This window comes from Schistocerca americana, chromosome 3, assembly GCF_021461395.2.
Source record: "Schistocerca americana isolate TAMUIC-IGC-003095 chromosome 3, iqSchAmer2.1, whole genome shotgun sequence".
Taxonomy (NCBI): domain Eukaryota; kingdom Metazoa; phylum Arthropoda; class Insecta; order Orthoptera; family Acrididae; genus Schistocerca; species Schistocerca americana.
Window position 1 is genome coordinate 801,996,785 of NC_060121.1, and position 20,150 is coordinate 802,016,934.

The window sequence follows — 20,150 nt, forward strand, 5'->3', positions numbered from 1 at the left end:
AAACTCTTCACGCAGTATCTTATCTCCCATTTCATCTTCAACTACATCCTCTTCCATTTCCATAATATTGTCCTCAAGTACATCGCCCTTGTATAAACCCTCTATATACTCCTTCCACCTTTCTGCCTTCCCTTCTTTGCTTAGAACTGGGTTGCCATCTGAGCTCTTGATATTCATACAAGTGGTTCTCTTCTCTCCAAAGGTCTCTTTAATTTTCCTGTAGGCAGTATCTATCTTACCCCTAGTGAGACAAGCCTCTACATCCTTACATTTGTCCTCTAGCCATCCCTGCTTAGCCATTTTGCACTTCCTGTCGATCTCATTTGTGAGACGTTTGTATTCCTTTTTGCCTGCTTCACTTACTGCATTCTTATATTTTCTCCTTTCATCAATTAAATTCAATATTTCTTCTGTTACCCAAGGATTTATATTAGCACTCGTCTTCTTACCTACTTGATCCTCTGCTGCCTTCACTGCTTCATCCCTCAGAGCTACCCATTCTTCTTCTACTGTATTTCTTTCCCCCATTCCTGTCAATTGTTCCCTTATGCTCTCCCTGAAACTCTCTACAATCTCTGGTTCTTTCAGTTTATCCAGGTCTCATCTCCTTAAATTCCCACCTTTTTGCAGTTTCAATCTGCAGTTCATAACCATTAGATTGTGGTCAGAATCCACATCCGCCCCTGGAAATGTCTTACAATTTAAAACCTGGTTCCTAAATCTCTGTCTTACCATTATATAATCTATCTGATACCTTTTAGTATCTCCAGGATTCTTCCAGGTATACAACCTTCTTTTATGATTCTTGAACCAAGTGTTAGCTATGATTAAGTTATGCTCTGTGCAAAATTCTACAAGGCGGCTTCCTCTTTCATTTCTTCCCCCCAATCGATATTCACCTAGTATGTTTCCTTCTCTCCCTTTTCCTACTGACGAATTCCAGTCACCCATGACTATCAAATTTTCTTCTCCCTTTACTACCTGAATAATTTCTTTTATCTCGTCATGCATTTCATCAATTTCTTCATTATCCGCAGAGCTAGTTGGCATATAAACTTGTACTACTGTAGTAGGCATGGGCTTTGTGTCTATCTTGGCCACAATAATGCGTTCACTATGCTGTTTGTATTCATTATTAAACCTACTCCTGCATTACCCCTATTTGATTTTGTATTTATAACCCTGTAATCACCTGACCAAAAGTCTTGTTCCTCCTGCCACCGAACTTCACTAATTCCCACTATATCTAACTTTAACCTATCCATTTGCCTTTTTAAATTTTCTGATCTACCTGCCCGATTAAGGGATCTGACATTCCACGCTCCGATCCGTAGAAAGTGTAAATGTAACACTGCAAATAAAAATTAGTCTAATGACGGTAATGACTTTAAAGTAATGAAACTCATTTTTTTCTCATCCAAAGTCGGTTGTATAAGTGCAGAATTTGTTGAGGGCATCGTGGAATATCCTAGCTTCCGTCCCTACAGTTATATGAAGTTACGAAGGTTATTGGCGTCCACAAATGAAACGTATGTCTATGAGCTGACTGTATGCGGCTGAGGTACTCCCGTGACCCGCAAAATCTCCAAATCCGCCTCCTATAGAACTCCTTGTATGACTACCGCAGTTAGCTCTGTCTCGTTGCCAGTAGTAAGAATATAGAAGATCAGTTACAGACGTTGTGGGCCAGCTTGCCGCAGGAGAGAACAAAACGGCTTTATGGACAAACTTCTCACCAAATCAGTGCATGCTGTCAGCAAAAGACGTCAAAATATACCAGCAGTCTACTGACATTGTTTAATATGTCTAGGTATGATATACATTAGGTAACAGGAGTATACCTGTGGAGTCTGGGGTAATTAAACGAAGTGGGAGGGATACTTGGAATCAGAGGGAGGACAATGGAGCAAAATGTAGCAGAATAACGTGGATACATCTTAACGTCAGTGGGAAAGACACTAAAGCAGTTGAGTGTAAAATATATAATGAAGGCATCTTGTTAAGTATAAAAGTGTGAACTAAAAATTACTGAGTGAGCAATGGAAAGTTAATGAATACTAAAAGACAATTCGGAAATAGGTAACACACAAAAATTGTATTATGGTATGTTTACATAAGAATTTCTCGTATTTAGCATGACACAATAATCTTCGACTAATGTTGTCAGTAATGTAGTTGCTTTTTACGTCTGTAAATTTTGTATGTGGTTTTTATGCTATCTCGTGATATGTACATACGTACTCGTATATAAATGATTTATAGGGTGCAGAAAAAATACCACACTCGGCAGTCGTCATGCGATTCGTCATCCCAGTTTAGGATACAACAGTATATAGCACAACTTAGTCCTGTCAATAGTTTCAACAGAAATGAGTTTCAAAGAACGAGGCTCTTGCAGCGTCGTAACTGTGTACAGTGTGGTCAAGAACAGGTAGCACGAACTCTGTACCTTGCTGGAGACGCCTATTAGGTACGTGAGATGAGGTAATACCGTGGGGGACAGATACGCAGACTAACCGATGTTAGTCACGTTTGTGGCTTACGTTTTTTTCTTTTACAGCATAAAACCTTTACAAATCGAAATCGTAAATAATTCTTTCTGTAACTGTTATCTTTGTTTAAAAAATAAGACATAAGACGAAGTTCTTACAGACGTAAATGAGTACTCTGTTTCACCCACAACATAAAATAAAGCAAACAGAAAATAAAAGTGGATAAGGTAACATCCTTTGTGCCCAATGAGGTACAAAAAGCACAGGTTACACATTATGCTTTCTTTTGTCGAGTTATCTGTCTTTTGACTGGTCTGCTGAGGCCCGCAACGAATTCCTCTCCTGTGCCACTCATTTCATCTCACAGTAGCACTTGCAACATACATCCTCAATTACTTGCTGAATGTATCCCAAACTCCGTCTACTTCTACAGTTATTATCCTCTACAGCTCTATCTAGTGCCATGGAATTTGTGTCCTAATGTCCTGACAGATGCCTTATCATCCTGCCCTGCCTTCTTGTCAGCCTTTTCCTACACATTTCTTTGCTCAACGATTCTGAGGAGAACCTTCCCATTTCTTACCTTATCAGCTCACCAAATTTTCAACATTCCTCTTTGGCACCCCATCTCAAATTCTTATATTCTCTTTCAGTTTCCCCACAGTCCGTGTCTGACTGCTATACAATGCTATGATCCAAAAGTTACACACAATAATTCCACTCTGTACGTTTGACATCGAGGCTTGTCTTCACAGGCCTAGTATGTACACGTTCGAGGAACGTTCGCTTTAGAGAAGATGTTCAATACGATCACCTTTCATTTGCCACTCTCTTTTCATACTCTTCTGGACCCTACGCACACTGATCTGCATCCAGAACTGCCGAAACAGCATGGACGCAAGCTATTAGGTCGTGTAGATCCATGTGTGAAGAACTACAAAACTGTTCCTTTAAGTAGCCTCACAAATAAAAATCTTGTGAATTAAAGTACGAGGAATGTGGAAGCCTGAACACTGGACTTCCACTATCAATAATTCTCCTTGGAAGCGCTTCGTTTAAGTAGTTATCCGCTATAATTCAAAAGTGCGACAAGGCATCATCATGATGAAACCATAGCTGCGAACGTAAGAAACAGAGGTGTATTCATCTTGCCCGGCAATACACCAGGGCTCAAAAGGACTCAGCCCATACATTTATGCCAAAACGTTGCAGAAACCCATGTGGGTGGGTGATATGTGGGTAATATTCCGACTAGTAACTGCTGTTGTGGAGGCTGAGAATACCTTCAAGAGTGAAGCTAGATTCGTCAGTTCATATGATGTTATTTTTACACACATTAAAAAAAGTTTTACATCACCCCATTTCCCAGAACTCCTGAATATAGACGTTGACTGTGGATATCGTCAGGTCACCTTCCGTTCGGAAAGCGGTTGCACACAGCGACTGTTAAATTGACTTGTAAATTATAGATTGCAGCAGTCAGTCGTCCGTTTTTTTTTTTTCAATGTTATTGTCCAGATCTAGATTTCGGCTAGAAGTTAGCCATTCTCAATGCACTATCAGTTTCACTCAAAGCGTGTAAGTCCCTGTTGATGGGGCTTCACACACAGCTCATTGAATGAAGATATGCACAGTAAAAGTTTAAGAAAGGACGACAAATTACTGCAGCCTATAATTTACATGTGGATATTGTATCACAGACACAGTCCTTTTGACTGTTCACAGATATCACTAAACCCTCCCAAAAATGTAAACAACCATGCATGAGCAGCGCCTATCAGACGGAGGGGGTCCGACAGCCGATCAGTTATGGTCATTCCACCAGGAAAAAATGCACACGGCTCATGTTGTCTATACGTCAACCATTTCTATACAGTCAATACCGCGGTTCGATCGCGTCCGCATTGTTACTTTGTGGCAGGAAGGGCTTGTAAAAAGGGAAGTATCTAGGCGTCTTGAAGTGAACCAAAGCGATGATGCTCGGACAAGGAGGAGATACAGACAGACAGGAACTGTCGATGACATGCCTCGCTCTGGTCTCCCAAGTGTACTACTGCAATGGTTGATCTCCACCTACGGATAATGGCTCGGAGGAACGCTGCCAGCAACACCATCACGTTAAATTATACTTTTGGGCAGCCACAGGACTTCGTGTTGTGGCTCAAACTGTGCGCAATAGGCTGCATGATGCGCAACTTCACTCTCGACGTCCAGGGCGAGGTCCATCTTTGCAACCACGACACCTTGCATCGCGGTACAGATGGGCCTAACAACAACCCGAATGGACTGCTCAGGATTGGCATCACGTTCTCTTCACCCGCTGGGTGTCGAAGATGCCTTCTACCAGACAATCGTCGAAGACGTGTTTAGAGGCAACCCAGCAAGGCTGAACGCTTAAGACACACTGTCCAGCAGGTGCAGCAAGGTGGAGGTTCCCTGATGTTTTGGGGTGGCATTATCTGGGGCCGACGTACGCCGCTGGTGATCATCGAAGCTGCCGAAACGGCTTAACGATAAGTGAATGCCATCCTCCGACAGGCAGTGCAACTATTCGGCAGCATATTGGCGAGGTATTGAAAACGGTTGCTTATGGACCACGTGACCCACCTACCATTCTGAGGGATCTATGCCGAATCGCCGTTGAGGACCAAGAGTGTCTTGATAAACTTGTTAATAGTATGTCACTATGAATACAGGCATGCATCAAAGAGGACGTGCTACTGTGTATAAGAGGTACCAGTGTGTACTGCAGTCTTGATCGCCACCTCTGAAGGTTTCTCTGTATGGTGGTACAGCATGGAATGCGTGGTTTTAATGAGCAATAAAAAGGGCGAAAATGATGTTTACGTTCATCTCTGTTCCAATTTTCTGTACAGGTTCCGGAACTCGTGGAACTGGGGTGACGCAAAACTTTTTTTGATATGTGTCCAATGTTTGTAATATTTTACTTGGTGCAAAAGCAATTCAAGTAACTGGTCGAATGCGGTGTCCTGGGGAGGCAGTTCTTCATCGTGCAACGGTACAGCAACAAATGTTTCAGACATTTGGAACTGCCTTGGAATGTCATTGGTCCTTCGTCGAAGTGACTGGTGAACGGTGGAAAGAAGCTCGTCCCCTGTGGAATACGTCTAGGCCTCGGACGACTTCTGCCCTTAACCTGTTGACGAAGATTACCGTTTTCACGATGGCTTTGCTCCAGGGGACGAGAAACTTCCTTATCGGGATGGCGCCTTTGAGGTTCAAAATGGTTCAAATGGCTCTGAGCACTATGGGACTTAACTACTTTGGTCATCAGTCCCCTAGAACTCAGAACTACTTAAACCTAACTAACCTAAGGACATCACACACATCAATTCCCGAGGCAGGATTCGAACCTGTGACCGTAGCGCTAGCGCGTTTCCAGACTGTAGCGCCTAGAACCTCTCGGCCACTCCGGCCGGCGCCATTGAGGGTACCATGCATGGTATGCACGATCAGCAGCAGGAGCTTGGTAATCGGATGCCCCCAGCACCAAAAGCTAATCGACATATTCATCGTTTGTGTTCTCCATCGAGATGCCATCCTACATGAACTTGACAAGACCAGTTACTGCCGTGCACTGCGCTGTTAGTAGATACGTGCATGCTGTTTAATGGATCCCACTGTCATGTGATAGACTTCTGTCACGTGACAATATGATGTCTGCTTATAAATGACGAGGAGAAGGGTCCAAAAAATACCTAACGAGGATTCCTATAGTAGCCCCATGCTGGATGTGCGTTTGATGTCCCAGCAGACTATTCCGTTTCTCATTATTTTTTAGAAGTAGTAGTTTGAGGTAAAAATGCAGCGTTTCGCAACTAGGAATTCATATTGTCAGCTAGTTAACTTGCTCAGAGCCGAGAGAAAGACCACCCCACTTCACAAAATCACGGAATAACATATTAATTGTTTGAGCTGCTTGATTTTTATAGAAATTTTCTGTTAGTTTTGTACCCTTTTTAAATCATTGTTAATCATAGCGTTGTTCAGTCTAATGTAATGTTTGAAGATCACGAGTAGCTTTGCTCTGTCTTTTTGAATATATACTTCACTCTAAAATCGTTGTCTTGGAATATCATTTCATAGGAATAGCTACTCTCACCATCCCACTGTGTGCCATTACGCATTACCACATGTAACAACTTGAATATGTATTTAGAAACCAAAATCTATCTTAGCCTGCGCCTGCTTGCTGATTGCTGTTGTGTTTTCGAGATATCTGCAACAGCGTTGTCATGATGCGAGTAAGTGGACATTTTAATTAGTGCCAGATAATTGTTTTACTCTCGTTGCATGCAGATCAGTTACAGCTTAGTTCCCACTAGGTTCTGTAAAGTTGGGCTAAATTTCAGACAGAAACAAAATAGAGAGCAACGTACAACTTTTGTCTTGAATATGTATGAGAAATCATATATTGACCTCCACGAGCAGCTTTATTCTTCACCTTGTATACATGATATATGCTTCAATATTCAGTTATATTGTAAACTATTCAATAAATTTGAATAGAAAGCTTAAGAATTGAACAATAAGAAACGTAAACATTTTGCAAATTTTTACTGTTAACAGTACACAGTACACAGCAAACAAAATAAATTTAAAAATCTGAGAGACAGAATTATTTGCTTTGGAAGCTACCACAGTTATCCATACGATAGTGTTATGGGATATGTTCATCTAAGTTTGGGAGAACTTTCAAGAAAATCGCCAGACCAAAGATGACATTTTCTCTCAGAAAAGATTGTGGAAATTATGAGTACCAACTCCAGCTATAGTGAGGATCACCTCCATCTTATATTTATCAACGGGATTAACAGAGATGGGATTGCGTAATGAGACACAGCTAACCACTCAACCTCGATTGATATGGTTAATACATTAAAACATGATGAAAGATACTGAAAGCGATAGTCGTCGGCAGTGTTTTACATATGCGATAACTACTTTCATTTTGAAGATTTCATTGAAATGCTTCAGGCGACTGATGGAACACATCCTGTAATGAGGACACTTTCGTTCCGAACTTGTGCTAGAGCCCTGCCAACGTCTACGTCGTGTTAATTTCTGATCTCCATTAAAAATGGCTGGTTCAAATGGCTCTGAGCACTATGCGACTTAACTTCTGATGTCATCAGTCGCCTAGAACTTAGAACTACTGAAAACTAACTAACCTAAGGACATCACCCACATCCATGCCCGAGGCAGGATTCGAACCTACGACCGTAGCGGTCGCTCGGTTCCAGACTGTAGCGCCTAGAACCACACTGCCACTCCGACCGGCTACTGATCTCCATTACTTCATGTTTCTTTTGCTGAGTTGAAGAGTGGAGTAGAAGACCAAGGTACTCCAAGGGCAACTTTTTTTTCAAGGTCCTATCGGTCGTGAAATACGTGATAAGGTACCATAGATAAGGGCTTTAATTTGTTACACCTGACGTGCTGGGTGTAATGAATATAAGTTCAGATAATTTTGTGGTGCCTGATAACAACCTATTGAAGAACATTACATCAGTATTTACTTCATTTCCAGATTGATAATTATTGATACTAGGCATTTTATGTTTTATGTTGGTTAGTACGTTTAACTAGATGTGACTAGAGCCTTCCCTTGAATGCTTATTTTCTCTGGGCCGCAGTCAGTGGTAGGAGTATGGAAACATAAATGCATAATGAATATTCTGTACTCCAGGTGCAGTCTTCATAGTCGTGCACTCGTGCAGTCCTTCATAGTCGTGCAGTTATCACTTCGTAGAAAACATGAGGTACTAAATTATATCTTGTTTCGGGAACAATGTTTGACACAGCCCAAAGACAACCAAAACACTGATGCGTGTACATACTAAGGTACCACATATCACAACATCTGCACCTATGCTCGTTACAATTTCCTTCAATTAAATTCTTCAGGGTATCAGACCGCATCGTCATAATTTAAAGCGTAAGGCCCTGATGAAGGCTAGCTGCAACGCTGGCCGAAACGTTGGCGCATTTTAAATTATGACGATGCGGTCTGATACCCTGAAGAATTTTATTGAAGAAGACAACGGCCGCGGAAGCCTCCGCTTACATCGTTACAATTTATTAGTTTTAGTCACCTGGAAATGAGTACTCGGTGAAAACTGGGCAGTAGTAGTAAATGCAGTGGGAAACAATTATCTTCCACGACGACAGCAAGTTCCACCAAATATTATCAAATGGAAAACTGATTTTTCTGTGAGCCCTATTATAACTGGAAAAGATGCCTAAGTTTTTCACAGAAATGTGTAGACAACGTATTTTAGTAGATAACTGTATGTAACGTATGTATTTTTTGTAATCACTGCGGTTATTGTAACTAACAATTGGTTTTTATTTGACTCTTCGCCGGCGCTATTGCTAGCAAATGCATTGGAGAAGCGACACGCTATCGGAGCAAAGGAAGCTACGGGTAAAGAGTGAGTCTGATGTGAGATATGACCAGCGACGACCTTCAAAGCACTTGAGCAGGAAGCTCAGCGGTTGCGGTAGCTGATAATTGTTGCGCTATCTGCGGCGCATCGCTGGCTGGACTGCCTCTGTGTGTCCTCCGGTCGTCGCGGCGTGGTGCGTATTTGCCAACTGGAGCCCTAGCGAGGGCCAGGGGGCGATGTCAGGGGGAGAGCAAACAGCCCGGATGGCGGCCGTAAACGCCGGCAAACCCCCGTGCGCAGGGACTCTCTCCGTCGCTGGCTTCTCCAGTAGCGACTCGGGCAGCGCCAATTTAACTTGGACGCGTCAGATGGACGCGCTGACACAGGAAGCCCTTCTGTTCCACGAGCGTCCCTCCACACTGACACCAGCTGAGCGTGCTGCGAGGTACAGTGCTTGTCAAGATCTAATGATCACACTGTTGGTGTTGGCGTCGAGTTAGCAATAAGGACAAGCGTCGCCTTGTGCAGATGGATTAAGTCTGCAGAATGGCTCATTATTAGAGTTGTGAAAGTATCTTAACTTTCCGTAGACTACCTAGATAAAAGTAGGTTATGGTAGTTTTCTTAGCAGCTTTGGCCAGTTAAGGTCGTACCAGCACTACTAATACATTGAGTGTGTTACATACCTATCAGGCGCTACTTCATAACGAACGCTTTCTTTACGAATGCAGTCATTGTCTTACTAGATTCTCCTAAAACCTGGAGACCTTGAACCTTCTAGAGAAGTAGGATATACAATAGCTGGGTAAAGTATAGAACGTTTTTGATTCACGTAGTTCTTCTCATGTCTGTTATTTAAGAATAAACACTATTTATACCAAAACTGAAATTGTCTATGTTTAATTCAGGGTTTATTCGAAAATTGGCGATTTACAACGAAACAGAGCGATGATTTAGTAAAAATTAAGAAACAATTCCGATTTATCAAATAGCGCTGGAAGGCGCAATTTCCTCAAAGAAACTGAAATTTAAAAAAAAAAGCAAAGTGAAACTATATCTAACTTCTCTTCAATACTTCGTCGAACTTACTTAAAACATGTTTCTATTATTCGTAAACAACTTAAGCTCTTACCAATAATAACACGAAACACCATTATTCAGATACTAATTACAAAGTAACAAGGATAATAGTATAAAATGTTTTGTGTTTATGCGTTTAATAATGTACTTGCATTAAAAGTAAGTAGTTTGGTTACATAAAAGAGCAGAAGTTTCGCGATAAACTAATTTTATTAGCTAAAAAATGCAATGTACGTTCAGTAGGGACATAAAATACACAATGGAATAACGATGTCGAAATGGCTGCAGGAAAAATGTGAAGATATGGAAAAGAAAATGAATGTTGGAAGGACAGACTCAGCATACAGGAAAGTCAAAACAACCTTCGGTGATACTAAAAGCAAGGATAATAACATGAAGAGCGCATCAGGAATTCAACGGTTAAAGGCAAAAGAGAGAATGGATAGGTGTAAAGAATAACTTGAAATCCTCTATGAGGGGGGAGATTTGCCTGATGTGATAGAAGAAGAAACAGGAGTCGATTTAGAAGAGACAGATGATCCAATATTAGAATCAGAATTTAAAAGAGCTTTGGAGGACTTAACATCGAATAAGGCAGAAAGGGTAGACAACATTCCATCAGAATTTCTAAAATCAGTGGGGGAAGTGGGAACAAAACGACTATTCACATTGGTGTGTAGAATATATGAGTCTGGCGACATACTATCTGACTTTCGGAATAGCATCATCCACACAATTCCGAAGACGGCAAGAGCTCATAAGTGCGAGAATTATAGCACAATCAGCATTACAGCTCAAGCCTCCAAGTCCCTTACAAGAATAATATGCATAAGAACGTAAAAGAAAATTGAGGATGCTCTAGATGACGATCAGTTTGGCTTTTAGGAAAGGTGAAGGCACGAGGGAGGCACTTCTGACATTGCATTTAATAATGGAAGCAAGACTAATGAAAACTCAAGACACGTTCATAGGATTTGTTGACCTGGAAAAAATATTGGACAGCGTAATATGGTGCAAGATGTTCGAAATTCTGAAAAAAATAGGGGTAAGGTGTAGGGACAGGCGGGTCATATAAAATATGTACAAGAGACAAGAGAGAATAATAAGAGTGGACGACCAAGAACGAAGTTTTCTTATTAAAAAGGGTGTAAGACAATGATGTAGTCTTTCGCACCTACTGTTCAACCTGTACATTGAGGAAGCAATTATGGAAACTAAAGGTAGGTACAGAAGTGGAATTAAAACTCAAGAAGAATGAATATCAAATGGTTCAAATGGCTCTGAGCACTATGGGACTCAACTGCTCTGGTCATAAGTCCCCTAGAACTTAGAACTACTTAAACCTAACTAACCTAAGGACAGCACACAACACCCAGCCATCACGAGGTAGAGAAAATCCCTGACCCCGCCGGGAATCGAACCCGGGAACCCGGGCGTGGGAAGCGAGAACGCTACCGCACGACCACGAGATGCGGGCTATGAATATCAGTGATACGATACGCTGATGACATTGCTATACTGAGTAAAAGTGAAGAAGAATTACATGACCTGCTAAATCGAATCAACAGTCTAATGAGTACAGCGTATGGATTGAGAGTAGGCCGGCCGGAGTGGCCGTGCGGTTCTGGGCGCTACAGTCTGGAGCCGAGCGACCGCTACGGTCGCAGGTTCGAATTCTGCCTCGGGCATGGATGTGTGTAATGTCCGTAGGTTAGTTAGGTTTAATTAGTTCTAAGTTCTAGGCGACTGATGACCTCAGAAGTTAAGTCGCATAGTGCTCAGAGCCATTTCAACCATTTGATTGAGAGTAAATCAAAGAAAGACGAAGGTAATGAGAAGTAGTAGCAATTAGAACAGTGAGAAACTTAACATCATGATTGGTGGTCTCGAAGTAGATGAAGTTCAGGAATTCTGCTACCTAGAACGTACCAAGGAGGACATCAGAAGCAGAATAGCAATGGCAAAAAAGGCATTCCTGGCCAATAGAAGTCTATTAATATCAAATATCAGCCTTAATTTAAGGAAGAAATTTCTGAGAGTGTACGTCTGGAGTACAGAATTGTATGGAACTGAAACATGGACTGTGAGAAAACCGGAACAGAAGGGAATCGAAGCATTTGATATGTGTTGTTACAGACGAATGTTGAAAATTAGGTGGACTGATACGGTAAGGAATGAGGAGGATCTGCGCAGAATCGGAGAGGAAAGGAATATGTGGAAAACACTGATAAGGAGAAGGGACAGGATAATAGGACATCTGTGTTGTGAGGAGGGCTAACCAAAGATTGCGTTTTATTGGCAAGACACTTAGAAAATGTAACTACCCTTGTCCGTCCTCTTTTAGAATATTGCTTCGCGGCGTGGGATCCCTACCAGATAGGAGTGACGGAGTACATAGAAAAAGTTCAGAGAAGGGCGGAATGCTTTGTATTATCGCGAAATAGGAGGGAGAGTGTCACTGAGGTGATACAGGATATGTGATGGACATCACTCAAACAAAGGCGTTTTTCGTTGCGGAAGAGTCTTCTCACGAAATTCAAATCACCAACTTTCTCCTCCGACCTACATAAGGAGAAACGATCACCATGAAAAACAAGGGAAATGAGAGCTCTTACGGAAAGAGATAGGTGTTAGATCTTGCATCGCGCTAGGCGAGATTGGAATAATAGAGAGTTGGGAAGGTGGTTCGATGAGTCCTCTGCCAGGCATTTAAATGTGATCTGTAAAGTATACATGCAGATGTAGATGTAAATACAGTCCCCTTTTAACTTAGTAGAACGAAACTCGGGTATCCAAAGAATGAAAAGCAACTGGACCCTGAGAATGTGACAATGGGATTGGACAATCCCATGATTATGTACATCGAGTTCTTACATATGTTAATTAATCAGATAAGGTCACCCAGTTATGCCAATGGGTAATGCTTGACAACGTTTCAAACGTGAAGGTAAATAAAACGATCCTACAGTTCGTTGCAGATATTAAGCCATCATCTTAGAAGTCGTCGACAATGTCCCCGTCGCTCCCTGTGATATTGTGGGTACAACGTGATCAGCAGTAGCCAATTGTTGGGGTGGGTCTTCATGTTATTGGAGCCTCTTCCATCTGCCTACACTTGTCATGCTCTTGGTGGCTCGTTAGTGACAATAGCAGCACACATGGGCGTAAGTTTCTAGCACACCACCTGAGTGCCTAATGTCTCACAACCAAGTAAAGGTAAGACCGCACTGAGCGGAAATGCACTGCAACAGAGCGGCGCGGCATGACGCGGCTTCATTTAGTTTACCGCATTTCAGCTGCCGCGGGTCGATAACAGTCATGTAGCAAATTTTGTACGTTGATCGTTCCGAACTTCCGAGAAAATTGAACGATATGGATGTGATATAATTTCTTCGTTATCTGACGAAGAAGGCTATATATTTATGTGTGGAAACGTTGGTACTCTTGGATAGAATAACGATGAGAGAATCTTTTGACGGTCAGATGTAGCAACAAAGCTAGAAACCAATACCTTGAATACACTAGGCCCAAAAGAATAACTAGGCGCAAGAGTTTGACTGCCTCACGTGATTGCTGGCGACGAAACTTTCCCATCGGTAGCCTGTCTGAAGAGTCTTTATCTTGGTACACAATTAGATGATCAATAGAAATAGTGTACGGTTATGGAGATAACAGACCCAGAAGAAGTGCAGAAAACGCTTCTGGAACACTGTGCCAAAAATTGGGAATTCAATATCGTAAATCTGTCACAATCCGGAATATGTAGAGAACGTTGTTCTAGCCACTTCCGTCTTGCACAATTTTGTCAGCTTCGATACAGTGTAGTTTGACAATGAAGATTCTGAAGAGACACGAGACCTCCCACATATAGGAGGTTATTTCGCAATCAAAAATGGCTCAAATGGCTCTCAGCACTATGGGACTCAACTGCTGAGGTCATTAGTCCCCTAGAACTTAGAACTAGTTAAACCTAACTAACCTAAGGACATCACAAACATCCATGCCCGAGGCAGGATTTGAACCTGCGACCGTAGCGGTCTTGCGGTTCCAGACTGCAGCGCCTTTAACCGCACGGCCACTTCGGCCGGCATTTCGCAATCAGCTTCAGAAAATGGAAAAGGATTATTTGCAGATATTCGTACGTTATGTTTCATTACCTCGGCAGTTTCTTCCCAAATGTTGCTTATTGTGGTACTAGTCAAATGATGTTCAGTTTGAAGTTCGTATATCTCTGGATATTAACTTATACATACAGTTAACTTTCCCTCGTTTAAGACCATTTTCGTAAACATACTTTAGATTCACAAGTGAAAAGAACTATGATTTGAGTGACGTGTATGGTCGCGACACTTGTTACGCCCCCCTTGCGAAACGGAGATTTGGAACGTCCCTCGGGGCACCAAGCTGGATAGTGGTCAACTTCCCTCGTAGTGCTGCCCGCACAGTTCCACTGCCGTGTACTGCCTCATGTCTCATACGATTTCATATAAGCATTATTTGGTCGAAGCCCAATTCTTCTCCATTGCAGTTTCCCTTGGTGTGGTGTTACTTCTAGTCTTGTGCGTGCTCTGGTCTGACGTCATACTCGCGTCCAGGGAAACCGCCCCTACACAAGATTTTGCTCTCTGCCAACGATATTACTTTCTCCAACTTTTCCACAGCATCAATTGTAAGTAGGCTGTTTATGTTTTCTTATTGGCAACGTTATGTAGCGCTCTGTATGAAAATCACAGACTACACACAGCACAGCCAGTGATTTTCATACAGAGTGCTACATAATTTCCACAAAACTTTTCACTTCACGCTACTAGTACAATTTGTCACACTTAGAAACTTCACATGAAACTATGTTTTAAAACTAACTATCCAGCCTAGAACCTACGGAACATATTTAGACAATAATTACGAATGCATTGTTTTAGTGAACAGACGACACAGTGTTATTGTGTGTGTACATTCTTGCTTATTAGTTGCACGATTATGTAACGACTATAAGGCTTACATACTTAGAACATATACTGCTAATGAGATTTTAATGCAACATTTTGGTTTAATTGAAAATAGATTCTGGATATGAAGTACTTTCTGTGAGATTAAAGATGACTTAGTATTTGGTTTCCTTGACAGCTACACGATTATATCACGACGCTACTAAAATGTGACATAATTTACATTGTTGCTCTTGCGGTGTATCTGTTTTATATCTGCACAGTTTTTCTGAAATATTCTGGAAAGTAAAACATGTTTTCGCAGTAACGTTTGTGGTATAGCTACAATGAGACAGCCTTTTTCGTAGCATAACAATACGTTACATTATAGTACTTTCTTCATCACGGCAATAAACATAATAACTACGATATCTATACGCAAAGCATCTAACTTTGGTTTATGATGAGGTGAGTACATTGACTTCAGCAGAACTTTCCTTACAGAGGACGATAACTACGACACTTCAGCAGAATTATCTTACAGCAAGATGCACATTTAGCGCTACAGGACACGCATTTCAGTGATTAATTTTGTACTTAAAACATTTATTTTTAAAGATATTTGAAGTACAATGATACAAAGGTTTTCCGTGATACATTTCATTCCATTGCTGTAATCTGTAACACCTGAGGGTATAATTACATTAACCCACAGGGGGGTACACGCTTAGTTTGTGTACCATGTGTTGGCAAGCACAAGGAGCCCTAGCTAATATGGTATTTGCTTATACAACTTTACACATCGGTACCACATTTCTCTAACACACAAATTACACAGCTATTTGTTCGTTTAACTGAGAGATAAACATTTTTTTTACTACATCAGTGACACATGTTTACGCAATTACACAGTTGGATAATTTCATACTCACGAAATTGTAATTTGTCTGTACTTTGTGAACTGTTCGTATTTTTTCGGAACCATTGTGTTACTATGAGAGCTCTGAGTAATGTATTTGGTATGGGATCATGATTTTTAAAGTACGTTTGAGGTAGATGTCACTTTTGAAATGAGCAGAGAATTTTTTTTTAGGTTTTGACATTATTGAAGGAAGCTACAACGAATTTGAGATTTGGCTAAGGTTTCATGATGTTATGATGACGATGTGTATCATGCTGTTGTGGTATGTTTATCATCAATAAGCTGATGCTATATGAGTTATTTGACTATTCCACGTATCTGTTATGATGAAATATTGAGGAAGTGTTGACGAATAAGGTAAGGAATAATGAGTAGTGGTTAGGGACTCTGGTTTGTGAAAAATGTTGTTGGAAACCAAGAATCGTATTTTAAGAGTTATGAAATGTATGTAAATGCGTGAATGTATTACAATGCCGACGAAAATTTTTTTGACACTGTTGTATCAATATGATTTTGTTTCTCAGATTTGCAACGCAAATTCTTGACCTGTGAAATATTTTTATATGAGACTGTCACTGTAGCGGAAACTGCTGTTGTAAATATTTCGGTAAGAAAGTTAAGTGACCACCTACATGTAATGCATCGTGGGCACCCAGCTGCACAACAATCGCCTGGAAAAAAGCCATTAGTGTGTGCCTTTCAGAGGCACAGGTGGAGAAAAAAAAGAGGCCATTATCCTCGCTATTGACATTCCTTTGTAGAAAGCATCGTAAATACGACACCCTAAAACTTGAAAACATGATTTCACTGTAGAGTTCTTAATTTATGATATTTACTGAAATGAAATGATGAGAAACATTTCATGTCTATTGTCTTGCTAGTTGAAAGATTGTTTACTGCATTATGAAATGCCATATGGCTAGTGATTGACATTTCACGCCTTGCTTTGCCTATTTTGTTTAATATCTAGTTCCTAGCTGCACTGCAGCATTGGTTAAAATAAAATTTTATAAATGTACTAATATAAATATTTTATGCCTACAGATCCTTTTCAAAAAATATTTTTATGATGGATGTACTCCAAAAAAATGAGGGAGCACAAAAAGACATTTCCACTTCACAGGAATTGCATACATAATTTTTTCAGTGACTTGGTAACTTGTCTGCTAGAGCAAGTTACAGTGATGCATCACTCTAGTGTTAAGATGTGACATAGGTATTAGATATGGCCATCTTTACTGTAATATTTTTTCTGCTTGAGCTTTTTCATGATTAGATATAAGTTATTGAATGTGCTGCTGCTGTTTGGTAGACATAGTGTTATTAAATTTCCCTTTGTATTACTCAGTTAATCTAGTTTTACTACTGATTTATTTTTCTTGTTTGCTGCGCATTGCCTTATATTAGTTGTAATATTGCATTTGCTTTGCTAATTTATGCTGCTTGCTTTGCCATTTGTATTTTTTTCATTGCTGTTTGTGTTAATTGTTTTGTGCTGCTGCATTGCCTCGTTCCTTAGTTTAGCATCTGAGCTCAGTAGATTTAAGTTAGCTTAAGAGGGGTAGACTATATAAGAAACTAACTATGATGAATTGGAAGAAATGCATTAAGTAGCTATAAGAAAATGGTTTCGCCAAAAAAGTAGTGCGCAGTCGAAAAAAACTATTTTTGAGAGAGGATGTGAACAGAATACAGAAAGCATTCTTAGATAGGACTTTTGGGAATAATGATGAACGAAGGAAGATCTCCACGCAAAATACTGCAGTAAAACAAACCCTGCCGTTTCCTCTTGTGTCAGCCCTCTATGTGTTTGTGTACCCTTGCGTATTTGTGTTTTTCCTGTCTTTATGTGTTTAGCTGATGTTGTTATGTTGTAGAATTTTTCTAATACTATGTTATTTACTTTGTAAAGATGTTTAAACATTATTTGTTCTGTTTTGTTTTAATGCTCATGTGTGAAGTTGATGTTTCAAAATTTATTCTGATCTTTTATGTATTTAGTTTTCTGTGTTATTCTGGAAAGTAAAACATGTATTAGTAGTAACTTTTGTGGTATAGCTACAATGAGACAGCCTTTTCTGCAGCACAACAATACGTTACAGTACAGTACTTTCTTCATCACAACAATAAGCGTAATAACTACGATATCTATACACAAAGCATTTCACTTTTGTTTGTCATGAGGTAAGTACATTGACTTCTGCAGAACATAGCTTTCGGAGGACGATAACTACGAGACTTCCACAGAGATTATCTTACAACATGATGCACAGTTTAGCGAAACAGTACACATATTAGAATGATTAATTTCGCACTTAAAATATTTATGTTTTAAGATATTTGAAGTACAATGATACAAGGGTTTTCCATGATACATTTCATTCCATTGCTGTAATCTGCAACACCTGACGGTATAATTACATTAATCCTCAGGGGGGGTACACGCTTACTTTGTGTACCATGTGTTTGGCAAGCACAAGGAGCCCTAGCTAATATGGTATTTGCTTATACAGCTTTACACATCGGTACCATATTTCTCTAACACATAAAATACACAGCTATCTGATTATTTAAACAGAGAAATAAACAATTTTTACTGCGTCAGTGACAGATGTTTAGCATTTACACAGTTGGATAACTTCACACTTATGAAATTGTATTTCGTCTGTATTTTGTGAACTGTTCATATTTTTTCGGAACCATTGTGATACTATGAGAGCTTTGAATTATGTATTTGGTATGGGATCACGATTTTTAAAGTACGTTTGAGGCAGATGACACTTTTGACATGAGCAGAGAATTTTTTTTAGGTTTTGAAATTATTGGAGGAAGCTACGACGATTTTGAGAGTTGACTGAGGTGTTATGATGTTATTATTACGATGACTAAGTGTATTAAGCTGTTGCGGTATGTTTATGATCAATAAGCTGATGCTATATGAGTTATTTGATTATGCTACATATCTGTTATGATGAAATATTGAAGAAGCGTTGACGAATAAACTAAGGAATAATGAGTAGTATTTAGGGACTCTGGGTTGTGAAAAAGGTTGTTGGAAACCAAGAATCGTACTTTCAGAGTTATGAAATGTGTGTAAATGCGTGAATGTATCACAATGTCGACGAAAACCTATTGAACACTGTTATATTCATAGGATTTTGTTTCTACACATTTGTAACGCAAATACTCGACCTGTAAAGTATTTTTATATGAGACTGTCACTGTAGTGGAAACTGGTGTCGTAAATATTTTGGTAAGAAAGCCAAGTGACCTTGACGTAATACATCTTGTGTGGCCAGCTGAGTCAGACACCTGGAGAAAAAACCTTTTCAGAGGCACAGGTGAAAAAAAAAGAGGCGATTATCCTCGCTATTAACATTCCTTTGTAGAAAGCATCGCAAATACGACACGCTCAAACTAGAAAACATATGATAATACTATGGAGCTCTTAATTTATGATATTTACTAAAATGCCTAATGAAAGGATGAGAAACAATTCACGGCTATTGTCTTGGTAGTTGAGAGAAATGCCATATGACTAGCTTTATGTATTTATTTACTCATTTTGTTTAATATCTAGTTTCTAGCTGCACTGCAGCATTGGTTAAAATAAAATTTAATAGATGTACTAATATAAATATTTTATGCCTACAAATCCAGTAAATAATTTTATGATCTATTCAAATAAAGCGAAGGAGCATAAAAAGACATTTCCCTTCACAGGAATTTCATACGGAATTTTCTTTTCAACTACTAGGTATTTTTTTGGTAGAATAACTTCTTGTGGTGCATCACTATAATTACATAGACATTAAGATGTGAATATACATTTCCCTTGTCTGCATTGTTGTCTTTAGTGTAATACTGTTTTCTGTTTGAGCTTTGTCATGTTTAGATATTGCCTTTGCTGCTGCTCTTAGCCAGGCATAGTGTTACTGAATTTGACTTTGTGTTACTCTGCTAAGCCAGTTTACTACTGATTTATTTTTCTTGTTTGCTGCTCATTGCCTTATATTAGTTGTAATATTGTTGCTTACTTTGCCAATTCGTATTTTTTTTGTCCTTGCTGTTTGCGTTAATTTGTTATGTACTGCTGCATTGCCTCGTCCCTTGGTATATATATCTGAGCTCAGTAGATTTAAGTTAGCTTAAGAGGGGGTAGACTATATAAGAGAATGAGTTATGACGAATTGGAAGAAATGCATTGAGAAGCTATAAGAAAATGGTTTGGCCAAAGAAGTAGTGTACAGTGGAGAAAAACTATTTTTGAAAGAGGATATGAACAAAAAAGTAGGGTTTAGTGACAACAGGTTTAGGT